The following is a 24,827-nucleotide window of genomic DNA, read 5'->3' as shown; positions in this document are numbered from 1 at the left end:
CTGTGGGGATAGCAGGACTCACCTAATGGCATTAAACCTTCTCCTGCCTCCTTGTAACTTATAACATCTGTTTTCAAAGCAAGTGATCATAGCTATGTAATTTGTCCAGTAAAACCCGACTGAGGAAAGCTGCCTGAATTTGCAGACGCTGATTTCCTTGCAGACCTCTACATTCCAGATATGGTTCCCTTCCCTCTCTCATTCACAAAGCAGCAATTTGCAAAGGTAATACTTCTCCAGCTTCAAAGCACAAGGCATCGCACCTAGACTCAGTGCTGGTACATCAGGAAAAACACCAATGAGGGTGCCAGCAGTGCAGCAGCCAACATAAAATCCAACCATCACTGATAGTTATTGTAAGACCTGGACAAAAAGAATAATTCATCTGATTAGTTTCGTCTTTGTCAGTACAATTAATTGAACTAATTCTCTGCAGATAGTTCTTGGTTGCTAGCATATTCCCAAGCACATTGCAGCAAGTATTAATTACTTCAAACTCAATTTGTTTTGCTTGATTGACCAATGAGGTCACAGTGCATTGTGGCTTCGTCTCTGAGTGCAAAGAACCAGCTTCTCAAAGAAATGCAAGTTTGCATCACCCAAATATCCGTCAACCATCAAAACTTCGATCTTTCTAGAAACATGCCTACAATCTTTGCTAGAGTAATTGGAGGAAATGTGTAGTGAAAATGAAACAAAGGAAAAAATATTTTCTTGCTTTGCCTCACTGCTGTATTGACTGATCTCATTTCTGTCTTCGTTTTCAAAACCAATTCAGGATCTCATGGCACACTTCCACGAAGAGGTAAGTTCAATGGAAAAAAAATATGAAGACAAAAAGTAAAGCTAAACAAAGTAAACAGCTGCTGCCAGTCAAGGCTGGAGAAGAGAATCAGAATTAACATGGAATTTGTAAATTTAGCAAATCTATTCTGAGAATTCTGAATGATGAATCACCCTTCCCAGCCTCCCTAACTTCCGATACGCCTTGAAAGAAAGTTCATTTGGTTTAACTCTGGCCCTCTGTCATCTTTCCACAAAAATATCCCAAAAATGCTGTTTCTCTAAAGGTGAGAATCTAGACAACCAGCCTAAAAAATTATCATAGACTGTTGCTTTTATCTTTCAGGCTATTTTATTAGTCTATTTGAATTATACTGTAACTTGCTATGCATTTACCATGAAGTATTCCAGGCTTCTCCCTTTGTTTCCTTGATCACTGTTAGACATTTAAATTTCCACGCCCTGGGAAAGATTTGCCAGAAACACAGGTCAGGACCCCTGGAAGGACCCATGACTGGTCAAGCTGAGCTGCCCTGTGCACCCAGCTGGTACTAAAGCAAGAGCATCCTCCACAAGCAGTGTTGCAGAATGCCAGCCCCATACAGCAAGCAGCCTAGGAAAGTAAAGGGTATTAAAGATTTGACTATTGAGAAAATCTGGTTCTGTTCTCTACCTGTTTTTTGTCCCACCTCTTTATTTGTCGTGCCTCACTCTCCCTAGATTGATGTTTCCTTTTCCTGCAAGCTCCATTCTCTGTGGTGTCTCTCCCTTTTCTACAGGTGCTCTTTTCAACCTCCTTTCTCCTCCCTTCTCTCTAACCCCTTTTTATTCTTTTACTTCTCATGGTCCTTCTCTGCCCTGTAACCTGCCACTTTCTGCTCAATAAGAGAACCATAAATCAATAGCACATACTGTGGTAGTGCTGGCTTTTCCTTTTATTTAAATTCTTGCCCTCGTACCAATCAATTAAAAACTCCACTAGCTCAGCTGGAAGGGAGAAAAAGTGCATGCAAGCTTTTTTTTCACATACTGTTTGAGAGCAGTGGTACACACGGATCTCGTGTGCCTGCACACATCCAGACACACGCACACCAGGATGGCACTTCAAATACAGGTGGTGTGTTAAGATACATGCTGTCATTTCTTTTGAGGTTTTGGTCTCCTTTCACTGTCAAGGCAGCAAAAGGAAAGGAAAACCAAGCTTTTGCTGTTTCCATATTGCATCTTACACTCCTCAGAAAAACAATTTTTCCCCCAGAACATTGTGTCAGATGACAGAAATTATAATTTGTCATACAGCAATATTGATTTAAATGATTCCACTAAACTACTAAAAGATCAGGCTCTGAACATATTACTCATCCACTAATCAGTAGACAAGTTTGGCCGCAACAGTGCCAGATAGCTTTTATTTTGGACAAGGAATATATGCTCTATCCATACAGCCCCCCCAGTCCTGCTACAGCCGGAGCCTGTGGCAGCAGCTGGGCAGCTGAGGGCACAGCCCCAGGTACCAGCTGTGGGGTGCCCAGGAGCCAGCACTCTCCATCAGCTGGACAGGAGTCCCATCTTGTCCTCACAGCAGGACCCCAACTGTAACACAAACTATAGTACAGGTAGCGTTGAATCAACCACCATTCATAAGGAAAAAAAAAAAAGAAAAAAAAAAAAAGAAATTTGACTGAAAAAGTCCATTCCTGTGATGGCAGTCAGGATGAGTAAATTCACATTCATAATGCATTAAGTCACCAGCAAAGACACCTCCCCTATTTTTAGCAAGCGAAGGAGCCTACAATAGCTAGGGTCTTAGCTGAGACACTCCAGCTAAGCGCCAAAACCAGGTGGGACTACTCTGGGCCCGTGTCCTTGCAACAGGGTGAATGAGTCAGTGTTAGCAATTGGCAAGTCTTGCTCATTGGAGAAAACATTTTTCTCTTCAGGACTTAAAAAAAAGTTTCATGTTCTTACACTACAATTTCCCATGACAGAAGACTCCATGATCCTGAAACCCAGGTGCATTTTAAATAATTGTTTAGTACATCCTATTAGAAAGGCATCTAGTTGCTGTCTGGTGCCCAGGATAAATTCTAGTTTGTCCTTTGATGGTAAATGAGAGGCATAAATCAATGGCAATTGATCAGTAATTATACAAAATTACAGTATGCTTTTGTGATGTTTTTAAAAGAAAGTGTCATTTTGCTACTCAGCCTGACTAATTTCTGGCTCATATTGAATCATTGTGCCATGTTTGCAGCTCATTAAAGCCATGCTCACAGATCTCTCACCACTTTTTTTTTTTTTTTTTTGTAAAAAAACAGTGCAGAAATGGTGCTTTCTCCAGGCTTCTGCAGTACCTTTTGAATTGCCTTGAGGCAACATGGCTTTGTCAGAGTAAAGCCAGCCCTGCATGCTGAACTTTTAACAAGACAGCTCAAATCTCACCATGGCAGGTAAAGCCAAGGTCTCTTACTCAACCCCTAGGACTGTCATACTGAGGTAAGGCTGGTGGAAAGGAGCTCAGAAAGAACAAAAGCACAAATACGTTAACATACCAACAGATTGGTTAGTCCCAGTCTTGCTTCTTGCAGATCAACCAGACCCATGAAATCTGGAGCTAGAGCACAAAGCACAAACACATGTACAAACACAAATCCACGCACTCCACAAAATGACAGCACAAATCCCATTCAATAGTCTTTTTTTTTTTTAAGGTTCCATACTGAAATAAGCATTCCTTAGAACATATCTATGCCTTTTTCCACTTTGAAAGAACTGATATGGCCTTAATTTATTTCCATTTGGTTTTACTCTGCTTCATTGTCCTGGAAAATTTTGCTGGAGAAATAGAAAAAAATAATCAAAAGTAACTAAGCCCTCCAAAACAATATTATCTTTTCTGTAATATCAAACCAGCACAAAAAACGAGAGGATCCCTTGCTGTGTAGACCTAATGTCCACCATGCATTTTTTTATGCCAGCTCTGTGAATAACTATAAAATATTATCAGCAAAAGTGGGTATTGCAACAATCATTAGGCAGCATTTTCCAATCATGCAGTCTTGCTCCATTAAGGCCAGGGTTAGACAGCAGGACAGCAATGCGTCTGAACAACATTACCATCACCAGCTGACTTCATCTGATTCTGCTGTTAAAGCAGTCACCAAGCCAACTGGAATTATCCAGCTTTCTAGGCACGTCTAATACCCATGGGCACTCACCGCTATTCAACGGCTGTGGTCACACAGTTACAAAAAATTTGGGGGCAAGATCAGCAGTGCTAACTGCAGTGGAGGTAACGGGTGGAAGCAGTTTGTCATTCATACTTCCGCACTTAGAGTGGACAAATTAATTCATCTTTCCCCTACTTACATGATGATTCTTATTCCTGCCATGCCTAGGGGACCTGGTTTAGATTGGGACTCCGTGGTATTGGCACCCTGTGTCCACGTAACAAGAGCAAGCTGTTTCTCTAGGAAGCTGGGAGAGAGAAAGCAAAGGAACTTGGTACTCCTGGAATCCAGATCAGAAGTCTGTCACAGAAAACAACCAAGGAAAATATTCAGCATAGGATACATCATTTTGGCTCCTCCTTCGTTACAGTAGAGTCTAAGATTTCTCTTTCAGAATAAGGATTTAAACCTGAGTTAACATTTGGACATACAAGTCCACTTTATTTTCTCAAGTGCCAAATGCCCAACTTTGGGTGAGATCATTGGCATCTTTGCTAAGCAGGATCATCAGGCCCCCAAAAGGACTTAGGATCTTAACTTTGGTTAATCTGCTTGACAACTTTGAAAACAATCTACCATCTGGTACCCAAATATATTCAGAGAATAAAAAACTCTCTGGCTGTGAGTAAAGAGAGAAACAATAGTCTGCAAACTTCCACTTTTCTTCTGCCATGAATAGTGAAGAATCTTACTGAAGCATTTTAATAGTATTTTGATGGACCAGGAACACTAGGAGTCATATGTCACATTAAAAAGCTAACAGAAATCTAGCAGAAGGAAATGAAAGCCTGTCTAGCAATATTTTGTTCTCTATTTTAATGAGAAAATTTAGCAATCATGATTTTTTTCCTGCCTTTTGTGTGTGTGTGTGTGTGCATTTCCTATCAACTTATTTAAGGAAATGCATCTTTGGCTGTCTTCCTTCTAGGTTACACTGATATATAGCCAATTCCAAGTACACGCTGTCATTGTTAACAACCCCTAACTTTAGCCAATTTAACATCTAAGCTGAATGACCAGCCTAACTAGGATCCCTGCAGAGCTCAATGGAAAAAAAGACATATTCCTTCAGATGCCAATTCAGTGAAAGCACCTAACCTGTACATCCTTATTTTTTATTTTCCCCCACTGCTAACTTATTTAAACACTGGTCGATTGTCCTCCAATGCCTGCTCAAAAGTTCCCCCTCTAACACCAGAGGGATTTAAGAATTTCTTGCACAGTTCATAGGGAAATAACCATGCAGCACCAGAGACACACAGTAAAAATACTCCCACTGCCCACATTACTCTGATTTACAGAGCAAGTAGTTAAATATAAAAACCAGCATTTCTGAAGTAACACTGTGGGTGCTGTCCCCAAGATATTCTTCCATCAATAAGGACACATGATCACAAATTAAAGAAGCGTGCTCCATGGCAACCATAATGAATAACATCACTTCAAGTGCTGCCAAAATGGCAACGTCTCAAATTTAATATTGCAATACGTTATCTGTTAATTAAAGAGCAAGGGCTAGTTTCAAAGGGTAACTACTAGGGTTTTAAAAATATGTCAGAGATAATATATTCCATGCATTGCTAATTATGTAGGCATCTTTTAAAACAAGCCAGAATTAATTATGTATCAGATCCACCCCCAGCATTAGGGAATAATTGAATTTCTTACACAAATTCGGCACAATAAGAGGCATTGTATGGACTGCATTCTGTGCCACGCTGCACACCGTGCTGGTAATGGGCTTGCACACCACACTTCACTCAATGGGGAGGCTGCTGCCAATTAACACTTAATACATGTTAATTTAAGATTTCCCTCTTCCAACTAATTGATATCTGATTAAACCCAGAATGGCTTTTTTTTTTAAAGTGTTCATTAAATATAAAATTTCCTCACAACTTTTGTGTTTTATATAAGGCCACAACCACAAAATATGTAGTTCATGTAATTTCCAAATCATTATAGAGTAATTGGACTTATCAGTTACATGCTAATTAAACTTGGACTGAATGCTCTTTCTGCGATCAATTGACATTGGGTAGATGCACAGTACCCATCTCATTAAGTTCAAATGCAACAGCTAAAGCATTTAAAATACAGCATGGATGCTTAGAGCAAAAAGCACGTCTATGCTGTTATACAGACAGCACCTGCACCTCTTGCGGCTGTAACACGGTGAAAAATCCAGCAAAGCACCCAGAACAACCAGGCTTCGGGGCAGGCCACAAAGTGCAGCCCAAAATCTGGATTAACACCAATATTTTGCCTACACTATGCTCTGCTCTTACCATATTGCTACTAGTAACGATCTTGAATTGATTTATATCTAACTTTAGAGTACCCCAAATCCAGTAAAGCTCACAGCTTCCCAGGAACATGGTTTACACTCACTAGCAGATCGTACATATGTTAGGACACGGGGCCAGCTATTTTTGGAGACCAACACTCACTGCTTGCCTGCATTTAGCTCTTGCCATGCAACAGTTAAGAACTTGTAATTTCCACAGGATATTCATCATCTCTGAAGAAAAGCAAGGAAGAAGCACTGATACTTCCCCAGTCTGGATGTACTTTGCTCACTTGGAGACATATTTTGACAGTGTGACAGGACTGGGAGATAACAGTGCTGTTCCACGATGGGGAAAAAAAAAGGGGGGGACCAAAAGCACTTTAAGTCCACTCTGAGTTTCACTGCCTTTTATTCGGGAACAGCACAATTAGATGTGGGAAATTTGGAGACACAAGGTAATGGAGGGCAACTGCAAATGTTCCTAGTAATTAAGGAGCTAGAAAATATGACAAAACAGCTGCTTTAATAATTTTTTTCAAGATTTCTATCCATTAGCACTTCTCAGAAACTTTGCTAGGTATTGCTTCTCTGCTGGAATTGGTTTTGGTGGCTGGAACCAACAAAAACCAAACCGTGAGAAGCACGGAGCACACCTGGAATGAGCACCCAGAGCACATCCTCTGTTCCTTGCTGCGGAGCCTGCACAAAAATAAGCTGATAAAACTAGGGGAAACACAGAGATTACTAACCCACAGGGACAAAGCCAGTGCCCAGGTGGTTTGTCGTTTTGGTTTGTTTTTAAAGTATGCAGAGTTGTACAAACAAATACTTTGCAGATATTGATTTCTCAAGCTGATATTCCTGTAGTGCTAATTTGCAAGCATTCTGTGAGTTCAGAGATGACAGCCAAGCTTGAGATTTATTTTTCTAATGAAAGCCTGAGAATTAGTAGAAAGATCTAGACAAGATGTCAGAGTCAATTACTAATGTGATGATCTTAAAATACAATTAAACACAGACAATGAGTATTTGCACTCATTGCAAACAAATCATCTTAAAATAGTTAATCTGACCACTCCAGACAAAGCTAATTTCCATGGCCTATACGAATAAAATCCTTTAAAAATAGTTTTCCTTTAAAAAAAATGAAAAACAATTCTAAAGCACGCCTGCAGTTATCATCAACTTCCAGCACAAGGAAAGTAATTATTTGCCTGAAAGCTAAAATGCTACGAGCTTTGTGCTTCTTATTAATGCCATCAGACTAATTGTTGAGCCTTACAATGCTGTAACAGCGACTACCCGACCTAACTTTGGGTATAAAAAAATTCTCCAGCTTTTTTGCTTTTAGACCAGCAGATCTAAACACATCCTCTGAAGTCAGCAAGGATCCAGGGAGGTGGCTTCTCCATGAAAAAATACTCAAGATTGCAGACTGCTTGGGGAAGCTGCTGCTTACCTGGAGACTTGCTCGGGTTCTGGTGCTGGTTTGCGTGTCTGGGACTACTGGATGTTGGTGGCTTGGGCAGTCCCAGCTCCTGGCCTGGCAGCAGTTAGCAGAAACTCCTCGTCTTCAAGCACGTGAAGAAATTCAGGTGGAAATCTGCTCCCTCCCTTCCCCTGTCTTGCTTCACCAGTTGCAGAACGAGGGCTATGGAAATTAAAGGAGTCTCTGAGTTTTAAATTGCATCACGCTTAAAATTAACATTCAACTCCCTGACATATACATCACCGCAGTAGGAACTCCTTTCCATTTGTTTATATGTTTAAGTGGAAAACAGGATTAGAGCTGACATATATTTTCATATGATTAGCTCTGATTTGGGTGGCAAATCTGCAAAGAGCTACAAAAATAAATAGATTCATATTTCATTATTATTATACTTGTGGGTTTTTTTAATTTATTTCAGAAAGATTACCTTAATGGCACACTGATTTTATTTGTGTATTGAATTACTTTTAATTGTCCCTTGTTTTAATCTTGTAGGAACTATAGCCTTTTAAATCATTATATTTCACTGTGAAGCTCCAAGAATGTCATCCACTTATAGGTACTGTATGCAACAAGATGTATTGCTGCTATTAATGCTCTTATTAGGGGTGTATGTTATGGCGTGAATGTCAGTTGATGCATCTTACGGGAACAAGAAAGCAAAAATGAAACCACGTCTCTTTCCTTTCTGGCACTTTAGCCTTTCAATATTTTTTTTTTTCATTAATAATTGATCGCTTTTATTTGGATGAGGGGAAGATGGCATCCCCTGTAACACTGTCATTTTGGACTGTCTTGTCAAGAGGAATGTGACTTTCTTCAAGCCAGCTGGGACCCAGCTAAGTGCAAAGCGGCAAACATTTTAAATTTGAGCTGTGTAAATCACCATTTTGTTGGTCTTTTCTATATTTTGGCATACTTCCTCAAGAACCCTTTGCACTTTTTTTTCTTTTTTGGTAATTGGAGAACTAAATCCAACTACAACTGTCTTTAGTGTAGGGGAAGTTAGCAATGCCATGTAAAGATAAGGTTGACTGACATTTTTTGCTGATAAAACTTCATTTTCAATCATCAGACAACCATTGGGACAAATTCTCTGCTACAGTTCAGCTTTTACATGAAGTTTCAGCTCGGGCTGTTCACTGCTTTCTGAAGTTAAAATCAGGCAAAATATATTGCTACAGACAAGGTAAAATAAACTTTAGAACCATTTCACTGATTTTTTTTTTCCTTGCTTTTCCCATCATTCCCCCTCCAGATCATTTTTCAGGTTTTTGTGAATAGTAAGATCCAATAAAAATCTACATCTTAAATACACCACTAATCTGTAGGACTGCATGCTGTTTCCTCCATTTAATAAATTGTTCTTTCCAGTATGAATCTCACTACATTAAGATAACTTAATTTTCACTTGCTACTGTGCTGTGCAGAAACCTGGTTTTGCTAGAGTTTTCCAGAGATCTTTACGAATTTGAGACCCATTTAAGTAATTCTGAGTTATCCAACTTTTTAAGGCAGACACCATAGCCATAAGCAACGGCGTTGATTCTCATACCAGCCCTGCTATTTCTCCCTATTCCCAATGATAGGCTTCCTATGACAACAACAAGTTATTTCATTTTCCCTTCCCCCTGCCAAGTATAATTTTTCCTGCCACGCAGCATATAGAACTGACAAAACCCTCGCAGGATTTAAATTAAAGGTTGTTGCCAACATTTCACCTTCAAATGAGTGTAGCTTTTAATAAATTCTATCAAATCTAGGAGAGGTACCATCGTGATTCACTCTAGAACATCTTGAGTGCTGGGGTATGCCAACAGAAATAATTAACTTCAACAAGGCTCTCTATTAAGATGCAGCATGCACTATTAAAGGAGTTGTAGTTTTGAACAAATGGTTCAACATGCTGGTGTCAAACGGAACCGTTCTCCCTCCTCCACTGCCTTGGCAGCCGTTGGACTTCATTAGGAGGAGCACAACATAAAAGCATGCAGACAGGTGCACAGCAGCATTAAGGACTCCACAACAAGATCAGAGCAACAGCTTGGTTTTTGCTGTTGACAGAACAGAGACTGTAAAAGACGATCCAGAGCCATGAAAAGGATTCAGGGTGAGTATTAAAATAATAATAATACTAATGTATTTAATGAAAATACAAGCAATCCACAGTATAAGCACTGCCTCTAAAAATAAGGAAATTGCCAACATATACAAAGTGATTTATGTCTGTTTTCTCACTTAAGCCTGTGGAGATGTTTAAAAGGAAATTATGTCTAGAACTGGCAAAGCAACAATTCTATTTCCCAGCTCAAAAAAAAAAAAATAAGAATTTAGCTCTTGATATCTACTGCATAAAGACCAATTCCCTGATCCTGAATATGTATTTAAAGGCTTAATTCACACGGAAATCAAATTACCAAACTTCATCTCCTTAACCTGTAGCTTTGCATGTGGAAAAAAAGTATCTCTGGAAATGTATTAACAGACATTTACAACACTCAAAAGCAAACCACTTAGAAAAAATGCTAGGTGTTAACTGAAATCAGGCTTGTTCTTCTAAATGAGATTCATCAGAGGGCTTGATGCTATCGCACTTCAAGAGGTGAGCAAGAAGGGACACAGAAGTATTTAGGATGTGTGCCAGCCATTAAGCCCAGCTTTGCTGCGATGTCTCAAGGAGCATGCACCAAAGCATTCTGAAGGACCCTGGCGATACTCCATGGGATGGAGCCATGTGATAAGTGCACATGGGTTGCGTACAAGGCCACCGCAAAATCATCCATCTCACAAGTCGAAACATCTATTAATTGTATATCCATCATTGTGAGACGTACAAGGACTCCACAAAGAGCCTATAAATTGATATTAGACAAGCTCATCCCCAGTGACAATTATGTATACCAAAGTCACACCAGGATATGACAGAAATCAGGATGCTGTTGCTTTGGGCAGCTAGCAACAAGTTCTCGTGAACACGTAGGCCCTGGCTGCAAAGGCTATGGAGGAAGATTCTACACAAATATCCTTAATATAGGGCAAAAGTAGAGATACTCCCCTCCCAAACACTGACAGAAATCCTCCAGCCATCAGCAGCCCCCTGAGATGCCAGCATTGTGAGATGAGAAAAAAAACAACTGATATTTATTCTGCAAGTGAACTTGCAAAGCCCTATCCCAGCCAACACAGTCACGATGAATGGGTAAGTACTAAAAAAAAAAATAAAAGCCTATTTACTACTTCTGCTTACTAAGAGCAGCTTCTTGCCACTGTGAGAAGGGTGACACAAAGCTGAGGAAAGGGTAAGGTAAACAGCCATGCCCCGACACACTATGTGAGTTTACTTTTTGTTTTGCCTTTTTTGACAGTTAGACAACCTGCACCAGGGCCCCAAGCCACACACCACCCCAAAAACTTTACCTCTATCCTTGTGCAAAAGATGAGGTCTCAGGTATTCACAGCTGCATTTGTGCCACTAACAGGACTGGGCACACACCGACAAAAAAGTTCCTCCTTTCAGGCTATTAAAGTGTGCACATAACCACAGCTTTTCTGTAACGTTAGGGGGAAATCATAAAGCCAACAGTCAGCAGTTTTTCAGCTGGAATCTTTTCTCATGTGAAGAAAAATGAAACCAGACACTTGGTCACACAGGGCACGTGGGTAAAGACCAAAATAGGATGCCTTCTGCTGCCCATAGGAACACAAATAATAACACACTAATGATGTTAAGTGTCATGTTTATTTTCCCCTTGCAAAGCGATGCTTGCCCATGAAGAATCGCCTTTCTTTAAATAAAGCACCTTTCAGACAAGTTCATTAGAAAACCATCTGAGCGCTCCTGACAGTCAAGCTGGTGTGCGAGACAATGTCAAATTACTCATCGTGAATAAATTACCAGATGAATATAGTCTCCTGTTTTTCTTTTTTTCTTTTTCTTTTTTTCCATTACTTGCTCATTTGCTAAATGTAACTACAGTGAATTTGTTGTTTTTCATTCACTAAGTAACCCACATGATTATTTATTTATTTATTTATTTATTTATTTATTCTGTGAGATATATTACTGTAGTACTTTAAGGTTGTGGGCAGAATGAGGGCCTCAGCAAAGCACGGTATAAAAACTGTGAACAGAGAATGGTAACAAATTCCCAGCCCGACTAAACCTATAAACTAAATTTTCAAGACAAAGCATGTCAATAAGGGAAATGTAAAACAAGCAATACTTCTGGTCAAGTCAGTGACTGAATCAAAACTAGATTCAAGCCTTCTGGAAACTGCTAGGCTAATAATACAGGCTAGAAGAAAATTAGGGATGGCAAAAATGAGAGGTGAGAAAAAAACACATGGAGGATTTATGCTACTGATGGAGGATAAGCAGCAAATAGAAAATTAGACTGCAGTGGGATTATACTGACTGCCTGATTTTCAACCTTCAGATTATTTGCAAACTCAAGTGAGGTATAAGACTTTTCTGTTGCATTCTTTTTTTTTACTGAAATGGTCAAAATATGACAGTGACAAAAGGTGAAACAGCATGCAATCAGTGGATAACAAAAGAATTGCTGCAAAAAATAATGTCCAATACGCCAGCCTTCAGTATTCACATGAATGCAGTAGGAAGAAAGACAAGAACAGCAGCAAAGGGTCACATGCAAGCCTCAAAACAAGCTTACAAGTAATTTTCACTATATCATGTTCACAGTGCTTGGCTTGTTGGCTCCAAGCTTCTCTATGTTTCTATTTGTTTTTCTTAAACGAGCAATTAGTCAAATCTGAGTTAATGAAGCTTGCTTAGTCATCCAAGGTCCGTAAAACTTTGCCAGGAGTCAGCATCTTTGCAACCTTTGAGATTCGTGACAGGCTTTGCTGACTGGCTTCTCCCAGCTTCTGAAATCCCATTTATCAGCTCACTTCAGGCATCTTTAGAAATGCAGGAGAGATGAAGAGGGAAGACATTGTCCTGTCAGGGTAGTTCATATCAGTTCCTTTAGACTAAAGATTGAGAGACTTAATCATCTCCGTTTGAGATGACAGTGAAATATACTCTCACATCAATAAAGATCAGGGTCGGGAGGGCGGGGGGGAGCAGATTAGGAATAGGTCTGAGAAAATGCTGCTGCTCTCTATTGCTATATGGCAATTTGGAATTGGGGTTAAACCCACAGGGAATTATCAAACGTCTAGGATAAAAACTGAAAGCGCTGTTCTGATCAATAGCAGTTTGATGGCCTGGAACACTGAGAGGCAAAAAATGCTTTTCCCTCCTCTTAGCTCCAACTGCAGGACTGAGAGGAGATGGAGAGGGCACATTCTGAAGCAAAAAGTATAAATAGAGGGTCTTGCTCAGAACAGCTATTTGCCAGTGTTCTGCACAGACAGGAATCTCCCAGGTAAAGAAGGAAAAACACACCTATTAGACTTCACAGACGTGCAGCAAACAATTTGTCAGCAAAATTTCACTTTGATGATAGAGTTGTTATAAAAACACCACCAAAGCATCTTTTGACTTGGACTCTCAAGTAAAGCAAAGCCTTAAATCTGCCAAAGTTAGCATCAAGTATTTTAAACAAAACTTTAATTCAGATTTAAAAAAAAAAAAATCTTGGAGGAAAATGGGAAAAGGGAGAATGAAAAAATTCCTCCAAACACTGTGCCTGTCTTCTCTCAGATGCTAGTGACATGTCTGAATGATCGGTCCCCAGAACTGAACGCGTGGACCTCTACATAGGAATTAAGAACTAAACTCTCAAAGTGAAGGCTACAGCAGACTCCTATTTTTAGTGCATTATTCATGGAGACATACAACCAAGACACGTGGATTATTGGATTACATGCACACATCCTCTCTCCTGGGGAGACAGTCTGAACTAATGGCAATGTAATCTGCCACCTCCTCCTTCCCATTCCACTTTTCAGTCTCTGCATTTCTCCATCTGTTTCAAGGCTGTATCTTAAGTCACCTTTTGTAGTGCCTCCTCTCACATAAATCCTTCTACAAGCTGAAATGTATCTTAAGAAATCAATTAGCTCAAGCAAATTAACCATGTGGCCTCACACCTACCTTCTGCACTTACTCCTACCTTCTCCATTTATCTCCTACCTTCCCATGGAGCCAGTGTCTCTTTCTTCCTGTGCAGTCATTGATCTCCTGAAACTATTTTAGAAATCTTGTCTCATGGGCTAGAATGATACAGAACATAATCGGGGACTCAAATTCATCACCCTTCAGCAAGGAGGAGAGCCTTTCCAATCCGGAGGTCTGAACAAATTTGGGGGCCATCTTCAGCATCTAACCAAGCAAGGTTTTGATGTAAAAAACACCTCTTGCCTCTCTTTGTTAACCAGAGGCATGGCAGTTACTGGTCAATCACAGACTGTTGAACATACAAACTCATATCTGCAATGAACAGAAGATCAACACGCAGTGTGCATTTTGAGGAAAAACAAGAGTCAGTGTCAATTCCTTGGTAATTCACAGTAGATGTTTTTGTTGGTGGTTTTTTTGTTTGTTTGTTTTGTTTTTTCCTCTCTCTCATTACCAAGAATTTGAAAACAAGCAAAAGCTGCCAGATATGTACTCAGAACAGTGCATTTTCCATCTCTCCTATAGCAGTAATCTGATCCTAAGAGTTTAACAACTACCAACTGCTCACTGCCCAACAATATGCTATTTTAAATTATTTTACAAAATAATGTCTCAAATCTGCAGACCTCTCAATTTGCATTCACAAATACACCCATTTCCCACTGCAGATATCTAAAAAGATATCTACCTAACACTGGCAAACAAGCACAAATATTAGGATCTACTATTCTCGTTGCAGCTAATTTATTAGTTACACGCCATCCTTATGGGCTATGTCATCCAGGAATACATCTTGGAGGCTAAACTGGATTTAACCTGATTTCATACCCAGGGAGATATTTGCTGAAGAGGGATACAAGCCCTAATCCACTGGCTTTATTTGTACACAGCAAGTGACTCTTTCCAATGCATTTTTTGGCAAGTGCCTGCTGCAAGAGTCATTTCTCGAAACCCAGAGCATTTCTTGTAGAAGCTGTTTTCTACAAGCCGCAAGAGCCAAGGGATGATGAGGTGCAATAGGCATTGTAAGAGACCTTTGGGAAAACGCAAATCAGGCCTTTCTACAGTCAGCAGATACACACTTAGCCATAAAACCAAGGAAACATTGTGAAATGCAACTGTCAGCAATGAACACAGTTAGAAGAGTTCTTTCACAAGTCAGTTCCTTCATATTCACTGTTTCTGACTTTTATTTATTTCTTTGTTTGTTATCCTGTCACAGCTGGATAAAACCTCATAGTTAAAGCATTCTCTGGGGCAACTGTACCAAAAATAATTAACTGAGCAAAGCTGCTATCCAGTGGAGGGGAGATGGATAGCAATGCATTCTGTTCTCCTGCTAAGCACCCTCCGAGGCTGGGATAACGGCAGCAGAACTAAGCTGGCCTATTCTCCAGTGACAGGTGTTTGCAGAGCTTTTGAGAGGTTTGGGAAATGAAATGTGTTTTCTGAGAGCTCACAATGAAATCATACAAAGAAGGTCTCTTATTATACTGTCATCCTATATCACACCAGGTTTGAAAATGGAGCACTTCTCTTGTGCCTCCAGAACAACAATATTTTTCTGATGCATCTTATATTCTAAAATGCCCTCCCTAATCATAGCTTCCCATAAGGAGTAAATCTCCAAAATTCATACATAGTGCAATTTAAAAGTGTCAAGCCAATAGTAAATGAAATTCTGATATAAGCAGACTGCAAAGCTGGTAATGAACAGCTCTACCCTCTCATTGAGCAACAGGAAACACAGATGTCATGCGACTGAAATGCAGGTAAACACACTCCCATTTTTCTCCAGTCACAGACAATCCAATCTCCCCCCGGACAAACAAACAACACACCAGAAAAGGGGGTATACAGAGCAGGCTCCGAGCCACCAAACATAGGGAAGCGAGGGGAGCCAGCAGAGGACTTCGCATAGTTGTTCTGTTGTGTCTGATCTACACCACAGGACTAGCACCTCTCTGTAAAACCTTCTTACAGTAGCTGGAAGCAAAGTTGCTTTGCAAAAGAAAATGGTTTCCTTTCTCCAGCACCTGGTCTGAGGTCTCATGGTTTTATTTGCTCTATCCAAATAAACATCATTGCTTTTACACCATGAAATGCAGATGAATGGTATAGGTTTATTCATAATTCCCAATAAGGACGAGTGACTTTCTGGCACTAAGTGCTATTACATTAAACCATAAAAGATTTAGCCCCTCTTTCTCAGTCTATTACCTTTGATTATTTCATTTTCACTCCTGAATCACAAGCTTAAAGATTTACTATCTCAACGCAGTGTTAGTCTCTAATCCAGAATCTCATTCCTAGTAGCTGCAAGAAACAGAAGATGCAAATTTAGCCACAAGCTCTTCTGAGCTTTTCCTCCAAAGGTTTCCAGAGCCCTCAGAGCTATGGAAAGGTCTTTGTGAAGCTTCATAGTTTCTACACACTTATTATTTTGAATATTTTTATCTGTTAGCTGTCAATGTCAAAAATTCTTAACTTTTTTTTGTGATGAGAGTTTTTGAATATCAAAAGGCTCAGACACTTAAGGACTTCTGGCAATCCTGTTGGGCCCTATACATTTGAGAAAGAAAATTAGGGTTTTATACTGCCTTTTTCCTTTCCCTCCTCCTTATTGGCAAAGGAGAAGAGAGGACAAAGAATAAAGATTTCTTGTTGTGGGAGGTTCCTTTGAGGTAGCTAATTCAAGCATTTGCAGAAAAATTTGAAAAGTTTATTCTAAACAGTTTGCTACAGCAAACCATTACCTCCCTCCTTTTCCTTCAAGGACATCTGGAAATACAAATGCAGAAAATCCTTAGCAAAAGTTTCAAAAGGTAGAAGAGGTCTTGTTGTGAGAAAAACAGTTTATGATGCTGTTTGAAGTCTCACTGAAAAGCACTCCTGCCTTTGCTGGGTAGATAACACTTTTAAAATGGCTGTATTAGCATGGCAGCTAGAGCCTCATATGAAAAACAGCCATGTTTCTTCATAGCATATCTGCTGCTTGCACAGAGAGGAAATTAAAATTAGAGGGGCACTAAAGCACAGAAAGTGCAAAACAGTTAATGAAGGGTGTTAAGTAGAAAGAGTGCATGAACACATCACTGAAGTGATTGAATATCTGTAACCTTCCTTACTTGCAGCTTCCATAAAAGCTAAACATGCCAGAATCCACAGCGTATACATCCTTGCCACACCCTGGAAATTGCTGTTGACACTTGGCAAATGAGAAGCCCAAGCCCATAGATGCTGAGGGTTAGACTTTTTCAAAAAGGTAAAATCACAGCAGGGAACTGAAGACAGTCCCTTGAATGCTAGGCTTATTTCTTCTCATGTACCAGCCAGTCATTCTGTGAGTTCTGATTTATTTCTTTTAGGAGGGAAAAAAAAAAAAAAAAGAAAAAAAAAGAAAAAAAAAGAAAGTCCAGACCAAACATTCATCTTGTATTGATCCAAATTCTTTCACTTAACTCATAATTTCACTCCTTCGGAGAAAATGTTTTTTTTTGTCCAGGTTTAGCTAAAATGCTCCAGAAGATGTAGTCTAAACATATATTCTAAAAGTTGTCATATGCCTCTGCCTTTTCTATTTTAGGAAATTAAAAAAAAAAAAAAGAAAAAAAACTAATGGAAGAGGAAGAGAGTATGTCAGAAATTTGTATTCTGCTTCTGTAAACCCAAGGGAATTTGACAATTCAGCTAGAAATGAGTAGTCATTTGTTTTTGTTGTTCTTCATTTGCAAATCTCTAGAATATTTTGAGCTTTAATCATATCACTAAAAGGAGACATTTTCTGCATTGTGATTTCACTGGATCATAAGAGCTTCATCTACATCTTTCTTTCATTTGGACAAAGGCTGTTCTTGGCAGAAGCCTCTAACCAATATCACCACCTAAAATATGCAACTCAGGTGCTCTTAGGTCCTAGAATGAGCACAACACACTATAGTCACCATGATTTTCAGGCTAGGATACCAGTTATTACCATACATATTATTTTACATCCCACATCATGTCAGGAAAGTATAACAGAAAGGTGTTAACAACATCTGGGACTGTATTAACAGATCTAAAGGCTGGGAAGAGGCAGAGCCTCCACCACCATTCATGGGAATGTTTTAAAAGCAACCCATAAAGTATGTACCATCAGTGCGATAAAGATCAAGATTAACCATCTTCTGTGATGGAATTTTCCTTTTTTGACTTCAATAGCTTTTTGATTTCATGGATAACTCAAATGCACACACATCGATCGTATATAATGACAGGTTCAGAATGCAAAAAGAAAGAATGGGGGAAAAAAGAGAACTAAAAGTTACTCATTCTTAAAAGAAAGTATTGAATAAAGAGTTATAGATTCCAAAAAGATAAAAACAAACAACAAAACTATGAAGTCCTCCAAGCCCTGATGGAGTCCTTGAAAAACAAAGGAGCAAGATACAGACAGAGAATAGATTACGTTAACTAAATCATGATTCCCTGTTTGAATCTGGAAATTTACTTGAAGTGGAGCATTCATTTCTCTAATGGAAAAATGGAAGTAAACTGAAACAATAGTACAGTTAATGACATTTTCTCCTGACCACACAGGTATGTTTCCTTCATTTTTATTTTTTTTTCCTATAAAGAACACGAGATTTCTGCAAAGCAAAGCAAAACTGCCAGTTCCTTTGAATGATTGTGAGGGGATGGTACAATATGGAGAAGAAGAATATCCCGAGGGTACTGCATTCAATATTCAATCCAAAGTTTACTGGAAGAGGATTTCCAGTGCTCCTCACTTACAGGAACTACTCTAAGAAACCAGAAATTAGGGTGAAAGTCGATTTTATTGGAGTCTTTTCCAGTGCATTACACTATAATAGAATGCCTGTTCATTTACAGAGAAACGCATTTCCTGGGCTCAGTTTCAAAGGGGGTCATGCTTCCAATAATTAAATTGTGTACAGAAGGCAGTCACTTAAATTCCACACTGCTAATTTTATGCAAAATAGAACCCTATTGATCTCCTGCACTTTCCCAGCATTTAGCTGAAGTTACACGCACCCTAACAACAATATAAAACAGATTTTTCCATTAGCTTGAAATCTAAGGAATGGTGCTTAGTATTTGAGCATACAGTAAGTCTGTGTATTAGGAGTGTGGTGAAAACAGGGATGGGACAGTTTACTGAAGATCTTATGTTTCTGGCCAAAGAGTTTACTTGGTGGTCTACTCGGGAATTCACCCTGGTAGATTTGTTTTTATTCGGTTTATGCAATTCCCCTGGTGTTGAGCAATTCTAGCTTGCCAAAAAAGTCTTCCTTCTTTCCTCTTCCATGGAGATTATAATGATCTCTGGAGTCATTTCTAACTCATCTCACTCTCAATAATGTCACTACCACTAGAATGAAGTGCTACTACACAAATGGCCAACTGAAGAACGTACAAGATGTTTTGTGTTTGGGAAAAATGGGCACACTGGCTGCATCAGTCTCCTGAGTCTTCAGTACTGCAGACCCTATTGTGACCTGCATTTTGGGTATATACCCCATTCTGTGAACAGCCCAGACAATGCTTTGGACAGGAACTGCAAGAAAAAGAGAAAAAAAAAAACGGTGCAAGAAAACTAGATTATTCTGCCTGTGCCTGCAGAGCTCAGCAGTGATAGCTCCTAGGTGATTAGGATGGAGCTTGTTTGCACAGTAAAGTCCACTCAAGTCGAGGGAAATATTTCAATTATTTGAAGTGGGCTGTAGATTGGAATTATAATTGAAGCTTATTTTTTTCAGTGTTATTGTAAGTTGAATGCTGACCCATTACAGCAATCAACAGCAGTGTCACTAGTAACTGCAATTATTTAAAACTATTGAAATACATCACCCCATGGAAGTAATTTCTTTTGTTTTAGGACACCTTTTAATCATAAAATATTCAGGGTGGGTCTCTGTTGCAAACATTCTATTCACTCAATTTCTCATAATACTGATGATAATAATCTGACGGTTATGCAAAAGGGAACATATGAAAATTTAAGTTTGAAATAAGTACTATAATTCTCTTTACAAACTGAAATCAATGCAACCAGTAGTGATTTAAAAAAATAATAAAAATCTTTTCCTTCTAAGAAAAGCACAAGGTATTTGTTCAGTTATACACAAATTTCATGAGATTACACATGCTTCACAAGAGATTACCTTTGCAACCAGAGTTGCAATGCAACAAATTTGCAAAATCAGATTTCAGGCATTTCAAATGGAAAACCTTGAGAGACTGTCTAACTTATGTAGTAATTCAAAAAAGACGCCATGACAGATCACCTTCCTAGTGTGCCAGGAAGACATGGACCTATGCTATATAGACACAGAAATCTGACTTAGAAAGTGTCTAAAGTCACGTTCTTTTCATGGTGTGTTTAAGAATAAAAACTGTTCTGCCATGAAATAACTTGTCAGCTGAGCTGGGTAGGATATGCCATTAGGGTCAAGTAAAAGCAATTCTTTTACCAATCTCAGGCCAAAACAAAGAGGTAGAGGTTGTTTATTATTATTATTATTATTTTAAAGGCAGCTATAAAAAGCCTAGAAAACATTATGTCCCCAGAATATTGGTTGATATAGCAATAACTGAATGTTCAATGCCACATTTGACTCTGTCTTTGGGAAAAAAAAAAAAGTTGTCTTTTCTTCCTCATGGGCTGATCAGAATGATACCATTATAATTCAGGTCTAATCTGTAGGATCAGCATCAGCAAAAAGACTGTTTAGCTTATCAAAATCTATTTAGGTTACCCAGAAGTGGCTTGGCTACAATGCATAAATATATTCAGAAGAAGATATCAAGTGGTAAATGATTATCCAACATATCAGAGGCACAGAAAGAATCACTGGATGAAAGAAAGCCTGATTCATTCAAATTAAAGCAAGCGTACTAATTATTTAATGACTACAAGTGAAACTGCTGGCATAGGCTAGCTAGGAAGTTTGTAAAAATCACTCTTTTAGAGATTTATAAGTACTGATTAGACCAATATCCAGCAGCTGAGGAGGAGCAGTTTCTGCTTCAGAGCAGGAAGATGGGCTTGTATTACCTTCCCGACATCCCTTCCAGCCCTTCTTTCATCAGGGGAGAAAGCTGTAGGGCTCCCAGCAATAGTAATGTCCAGCAGCATGCAGAAGCTCAGAGCAATATGTCCAGTTACCTCAAAACTCACAAAATTTGGGCAACTGGAATAAGGTCTGTGCTAGCCCGTTATTTAGGTGATCTGCTCCAGCGTCTTGTTCAGAGACATCAACTAGTTTCCTACTGTGTGAGGAAAAATTGCAAGAAGTCCAGCAGTAATGGCAGTATTTTATTCTAAAGGACTCTTATGCTAAAGGACTCATCAAAAGATAAAAGTTTGTTTAAAGCAAAAGAGCTGAGAAAGCTGTTAAGTAAAATAAATTGCTAACTAGGTTTAAAAAAAAAAATAACTTACTGGTGGGGCAGAAGAAGCTAAGCATTTAAGCCACAGAAACTGGATGCCCTATCCCTGAAGTACTTAAGTCCAGGCTGGATGGGGCCCTGGGCAACCTGATCTTGTGGGAAGTGTCCCGGCCCATGGCAGGGGGTTGGAAGCAGGTAGTCTTTAAGGTTCCCTCTGACCCAAACCATTCTGTCATTCTGGTTTGATAATTAAAAGTATTTGATACTGAAAAGAACGAACTATGGTTACTTGCTGTTATGGAAATGGAGCCGTGAACTAGGTGATGCAACATACCTCTTAGAGATGCGAATTACCTATAAAATATTGAAGTGGGAGAAGTTAGTGCTTGCTAATCTCTTGACAGTGGTCCTGTCTAGCAAGAGGCAGGCACAGGAGTACTTTCATTTCCAGAGTGCAAGAGGGCTTCTCTCTCGTGTCCTGGCACTTCTGTGTGAGCAAACTCAGGAAGGACTGGACTCCGCGTTCATTCGGCAAAGAAAACTACTCAACCAGTCTGAGATTCTGCAACTGCAAGAAAAAACTCAAAGCCGAGCAAGGAGCTGTGAGACAAATTAGTATGTTTTTGACTCATTCTTACTGAGGAAGCAGTTTCCAAAAGCAGCAAACATTACAGAAAGTTGTCTGATGTTATGCAATGCATCGCTCTGAACTCTACGGCCAGCAAGGCTTGATAAATAGCAGGGAAAAGATTAACAGTGGGAAGAGTGTTTTCCTGGGCACTGCAGGATCTTTTTAGACAGCGGCAACTGCAAGACAAGGCTAGAGAACTGGTGCTCTTGGATTTCTTCTGATGCTGGGACCGGGGGAGCATCTCTAGAAAGCTGAATTTCAGGAAGTGAGATTGAATTTACAGCTCCTGCTCATTTCCATGAACAAAAATCAGGCTGATGAATGGGAAATGGCTACTCCCACTTCAAGAAGCCCTGCTCGAAGCACACCCTGTGGTGAAGATGCTGGAACCAGCATCCAATTCATATGCAAAACTTGCATCTTCTGTCCAAAGAGATCAGAAGAACAACAAGGATGCCATTGCTCATGACCTTTGTGAAGGGTACCTGGCTGTTGTATAAAATGGCAACTCAGACACAGAGGCAGGTTTCAGTAGGACCACATATTCATTCTACCTCCTCATCCAGTCGTGGCCAAAAAATAATACCACAGGTGACTGCACCCCTCCACTATCCATCTTGACCTCCATTTGACATGCCCAGCCACTTACAGATCCTTTCACAGCAGTCACTATAAATCTATCCTCTTGGGAAAAAAGAGGAATAAATCACCTAGTTTCATCTCTTGCCATCCAAATATTCATCTGCATTATTTATAGCTAATGAAATATCAGAGAATTCTTTTCTCCCCTCATTGTGCATGCTGTCATGTCATACTTGGTGCTGCTCTACCTGGTGCTCTTTGTTTATTGCACTGGAATTGAGAATCAGCATTTTGCCATTTAGTTTGTATTCTCCAGGGTGAAAACCTAAATTTGAAAAATGAAGGAAGCACTACTCTTAACCTTAAAATGGGAGCAATTTAATCTAGTCTTAAAATACTGAGAAATCTTTTGCAGTTAAATTACTGATCCTGATGAGACACTGGCAAAGCACAGCTAAAAATGCTCTGTCTGCTTCAGTGTCTAGGGGCTGCAACCTCTCTGCACACTGCAAACTCTTGGATAAGCTGAAGTTAAAAACTTTGTGCTTTGAAATCCCACAAAACAGCATTGCAAGCATTTACTGAAAAAGCATAGAATTTCACAGGCACAGAAAAGGCTGGAAATACTTAAAATACTGAACAGATTTTCTGAGCACAGGGTGTATATGGAGTTTTGAGCTCCTTTGAAAAATCTAACCTGTGTTTGTCCACATTTGCTGGGATCTCACTGCCCAGTTAAGCACCTCCACTATTCATTCAAACCTCAGGTATTCTTATTTTAGACACAGGGAAGCAGTATCTAACTTGGTCTATAGAGAGCAGATTTATAGCAAGGTTCACAGGCTTTAAAGTTCAAAGCAGAATCGAGCTGAACCAAGGTGTATCATGGCAGAACTCATGGCCCCATCCTCACTCACTTGAGGATCAACAAATTTTTAGAGCTTTAATGTATCTAACTCCAGTGGAAGAAGTGGAATTGAAAGTCCAGCACTGGACTCTGGAAAAATAGCTACAAGTGAGATATGAGGATACTGTGCAAGTCCCCTACTTCAGGGAAAATTAAACACAGAAAATATATGGCTGGCCACATATTGCAAGCCTGGAAAACTAGTTTGAAAACAGTAGGTTTTATGTGATTTATAACTGTGCACAGTCTATTCATGTTCAGTCATTTGGTAGTGGGCAGCTTGTCTGATTAGCACTTGATACTCCCAATTTTAATGCTCAATGTTCCCCCCTCCCCAGTTTGTAATACCAACAATATCTTTCATAATGTACCACCAATCTTATGCTAGATGTTTCACAGCCTTATCTAGCTTCCAGCAACAATATACATCTAGTAAAAGTGAGGTGGGCGAAACTCCTTTCTAGTATCATTATTCACGCAGGATTTAAGCTGTGCTTTCAAGAACTGTGTGTCAGTAAAAACTCTAGTCACAGTACAGCCAAGAGGAAGTCGAAGCAGGATGCTCAGGTGCAGAACTGAATTCATTTTAAAAAAGGCTGAGCAAGTATTTTATGGAATAGTTTTAGGAATTTACCCAGACTCTACAAAGACTGTAAAGATTTGCAGTAGAAGTTAGTTTGAAAATAATGAACTGAAATACCAGCCCTGCCTAAAATATTCTCCAAAAGCCCCTTATCCTAGCTTCTTCTAGGCTTTTCACTTGCCTCTTAATAGCTGCAGAAAACATTCTGTATAAAATCACATAAATGGACAGAATCCATGACTTGCAGAGATTAGGAATTACTTATTTTTTAAGCCTTGCAACCCTCCAAATTCATCGCAAAGTATATGAAAAAAATAACATTCCTTGCAATGACTCTGCCACTGCTCATGAAAAACATCTTTCCTGATCACTGACATGGCAGATATGCAGCTGACATCTGCTCAGCAGTTTAAGAATGCTTTGCTGACACTTAAAATTGAGTTTCACTGTGAAATCAAGATGATATCATTGGCTATTATAATAAGTTGTTAAATGCCCATGGTAATACTTTTCCGTCTTTTACAATCAAGCAGTTATCTTTTTGCTCTCCTCCCTCCCTCACAGTCACTAGTTGGGAGTTTGTATTCTTAACAGAACAGCCATAGAAAAAGTATTTTTGTTATGTTTTTAAACTGCTGCTGCTTTCAATAAAACTAATTAATATCCTGCAGTAAAACAGTTCCCTAGGTCTCCTTAGGTTTCAAATGCAGCTGACCTATGCACAACAGGGTCTTCACTTGAGATTGAACACACTCATTAATGTTTTCTAATAAATGAGACTACCAGGTGGGGCTGTTCATTCAGCCTCCCAGAAGGTGCTGCAAGGAGGGGGTAGAATTAGGACAACCA

At 39.4% G+C, this 24,827-nt stretch overlaps 1 long non-coding RNA gene across 3 annotated transcripts in view; it reads right to left on the bottom strand.

The window, feature by feature from the left end:
- The window catches only part of LOC310881398, a 45,311-nt gene that overhangs the window by 18,168 nt on the left and 2,316 nt on the right, over positions 1-24,827 (bottom strand). For 2 of the 3 annotated variants that reach the window (XR_014572348.1, XR_014572350.1), the window contains exons 3-5: positions 7,763-7,954; positions 4,153-4,260; positions 264-363 (exon numbers count right to left, since the gene is read on the bottom strand). This is a non-coding gene — a long non-coding RNA (uncharacterized lncRNA). The remainder of the gene's footprint in view (positions 1-263; positions 364-4,152; positions 4,261-7,762; positions 7,955-24,827) is intronic. The other variant, XR_014572349.1, reaches the window with a different exon arrangement.

The sequence above is a fragment of the Anser anser genome (assembly GCF_964211835.1).
Source record: "Anser anser genome assembly, chromosome: 14".
NCBI lineage: Eukaryota > Metazoa > Chordata > Aves > Anseriformes > Anatidae > Anser > Anser anser.
This window is presented reverse-complemented; position numbering and strand designations above follow the sequence as displayed.